This window comes from Propithecus coquereli, unplaced genomic scaffold (genome assembly GCF_000956105.1).
Source record: "Propithecus coquereli isolate 6110/MARCELLA unplaced genomic scaffold, Pcoq_1.0 Scaffold160, whole genome shotgun sequence".
In the NCBI taxonomy this organism is placed as follows: Eukaryota; Metazoa; Chordata; class Mammalia; order Primates; family Indriidae; genus Propithecus; species Propithecus coquereli.
Genome location: NW_012140525.1, coordinates 2,212,872 through 2,215,888, shown reverse-complemented (window position 1 = coordinate 2,215,888; position 3,017 = coordinate 2,212,872). Strand labels below are relative to the sequence as shown.

Here is a 3,017-nt window from a genome sequence, read left to right as displayed (position 1 = left end):
AAAAAAAGCATTTGATAAAATTCATCATTCATGATAAAAACTCCCAACAAATTAGGCATGAGGAATATACCTCAGCATAATAAAGACCATATATGACAAACCCACTACTGACATCACACTGAATGAGGAAAAGCTGAAAGTCATTCCTCAAAGAACTGGTACAAGACAAGGATGCCTATTTTCACCACTGTGGTTAAACATAGTACTGGAAGTCCTTGTCAGAGAAATCAGGCAAGAAGAAATTAAAGGCATCCAAATTAGAAAAGAAGAAGTTAAATTGTCCCTTGTAGCAGATGACATGTTTGTATATATAGAAAAACCTAAAGACTCCATCAAAAAAAAAAAAAAAAACCTTAGAACTGATAAACAAATTCAGTAAAATTGCAGCATACAAAAGCAATGTACAAAAATGGGTAGCATTTCTATACACCAGTAATTAACTAGCTGAAAAGGGAATCAAGAGAGCAATCCCATTTGCAATAGGCAAAATAAATAAATAAATAAAATACCTAGGAAAAAATTTAACCAAGGATATGAAAATCCTCTACAGAGAAAACTATAGGACACTTACGAAAGAAATTGAAGAGGACACAATCAAATGGAAAGACATTCCATGCTCATGAACCAGAAGAATCACAATTGTCAAAATGGCCATACTACCCAAAGCAAACTACAGATTCAATGCAATCCCTATCAAAATACCAATTACATTCTTCACAAAAAAGGAAAAGAAATCCTCAAATGTGTATGGAACCACAAAAGAGCCCAAATAACCAGAGCAATTCTGAAATCCAAAGAACAAAGCTGGAGGCATCACACTACCTCACTTCAAAATATACTACTAAGCTATACTAACCAAAACAGCATGGTATTGGTATCAAAACAAATACGTTTACCAGTGGAATGGAATAGAGAATCCAGAAATGAATCTATGTATTTATAGCCAACTGATTTTAGACAAAGGTGCCAAGAATATATGTTGGGAGAAGGACACCCTCTTCAATAAATAGTGCTGGGAAAACAGGATATCCATATGCAGAAGAATGAAAATAGGCGCCTATCTCTGACCATATACAAAAATCAACGCAAAGTGAATTAAACGCATAAATGTAAGACCTGAAACTATAAAACTACTAAAAGAAAACATAAGGAAAATACTTCAGGACCTTGGTCTAGGAAAAGATTTTATGACCAGGACTTTAAAACACAGGCAACAAAAACAAAAATAGACAAATGGTACTATATTAAACTAAAAAAGCCTCTGCACAGAAGAAACAATCAGCAGAGTGAAGAGAAAACCTGCAGAATGGGAGAAAATATTTGCAAACTATTCATCTAGCAAAGGACTAATGTCCAGAATATACAAGGAACTCAACTCAATGCCTGTAATCCTAGCACTTTGGAAGGGTGAGGAGGGAGGATTGCTTGAAGCCAGGAGTTTGAGACTGGCCTGAGCAACATAGTAAGACCCTGTCTCTACAAAAAATAAAAATATTAGCTGAGTGTGGTGGTGTGTGCATGTAGTTCTAGCTACTCAGGGGGCTGAGCCAGGAGGATTTCTTGAACCCAGGAGTTTGAGGTTGCAATGAGCTATGATCACACCACTGCACTCTAGCCTGGGTGACAGAGTGAGACCGTCTCAAAAAAAGGGAAAATAAGGGAAAAAAAAGTGGACTAAAGACATGAATAGACGTTTCTCAAAAGAAGACATACAAATGGCCAACAGATGTATGAAAATGCTCAACATCACTAATCACCAGAGAAATGCAAATCAAAACTTCAGTGAGATGTCATCTCACCCCAGTTAGTTAAAAAAAAATAACAAATACTGCTGAGGTTGCAGAGAAAAGGAAACTCTTGTACACTGTTGGTGGGAACATAAATTAGTACAGCCCTTATGGAAAACAATATGGAGTTTTCTCAAATGACTAAAAGTAGAGCTACCATATGGTCCAGCAATCCCACTACTGAGTAGTACTAAAGGAAAAGAAATCAGTATATCAAAAGGATACCTGCACCCCCTGTTTTTTGCAACACTATTCACAATAGCCAAGATATGGAATCAACCTAAGTATCCACCAACAGATGAATGGATAAGAAAATGTGATAGGTGAAGGTCGGTGAGTTGGTGCGGAGTTCATCTCGGCACGCGTGATTGGGCCAGGATGGATACCTCTTCGTCTTCCTCCGCGGCAGCTTTGGGCGCTGTGGACCCGCAGTTGCAGCATTTCATCGAGGTGGAGACCCATAAGCAACGCTTCCAGCAGCTGGTGCACCAGATGACCGAACTTTGTTGGGAGAAGTGCATGGACAAGCCTGGGCCAAAGTTGGACAGTCGGGCTGAGGCCTGTTTTGTGAACTGCGTTGAGCGCTTCATTGATACAAGCCAATTCATCTTGAATCGACTGGAACAGACCCAGAAATCCAAGCCAGTATTCTCAGAAAGCCTTTCTGACTGATCTCAGCATTACCTTTTTGGAAAAAGAAGGTAGTTCAAGAAATGAAGAGCTGTTGATGGGATGATTGAAGAAATGGCTATGGGGAAATTGGCTCCCATCTTTTGTCACTCTTGGGACATCATGTTATCTGAGAAAGAACAAAGACCAATTTGTGTGTGGGGGGGGGGCTTGAGGGTTATATGTGTATTTGGTTGTGTTTTTTAATGCTAATCTTGTGAAAATAATTGACAGATGAATGGAAAACTCTATTAGATGTATGTTACTGTGTGTGGGACTATGCTTTTCTCAAAGGCCCATTAACTGCTTCCTGTAATTTTGATAGTGGAACTGCTTTCTATAATTTGATAGTGGGACCACATAGGTAAAATCTGTCATTTGGTTGGATTCATTTCAGATTTCTGGGGAGATCATTCTATCTTTAAGAAAGGATAGCAGTGGGGGAAGGATAATTTGGTATTTAACTGTGGGCCTCCTTATCTAGTGTTTGACTATCAATGTTGGGGAAAAAAGATCTATGGAGTGTTCATACCGTGCACTTCAGCTTTGTAGATTATTTCC

At 38.6% G+C, this 3,017-nt stretch overlaps 1 protein-coding gene and 1 pseudogene across 2 annotated transcripts in view; both read left to right on the top strand.

Moving 5' to 3' along the window:
* The window catches only part of PAM (peptidylglycine alpha-amidating monooxygenase), a 344,515-nt gene that overhangs the window by 298,184 nt on the left and 43,314 nt on the right, over positions 1 to 3,017 (top strand). The window lies entirely within an intron of this gene.
* Positions 1,976 to 2,994, top strand: LOC105807633 (annotated as a pseudogene). The gene has a single exon (XR_001137345.1). The product of XR_001137345.1 is annotated as a mitochondrial import inner membrane translocase subunit Tim8 A pseudogene (transcript).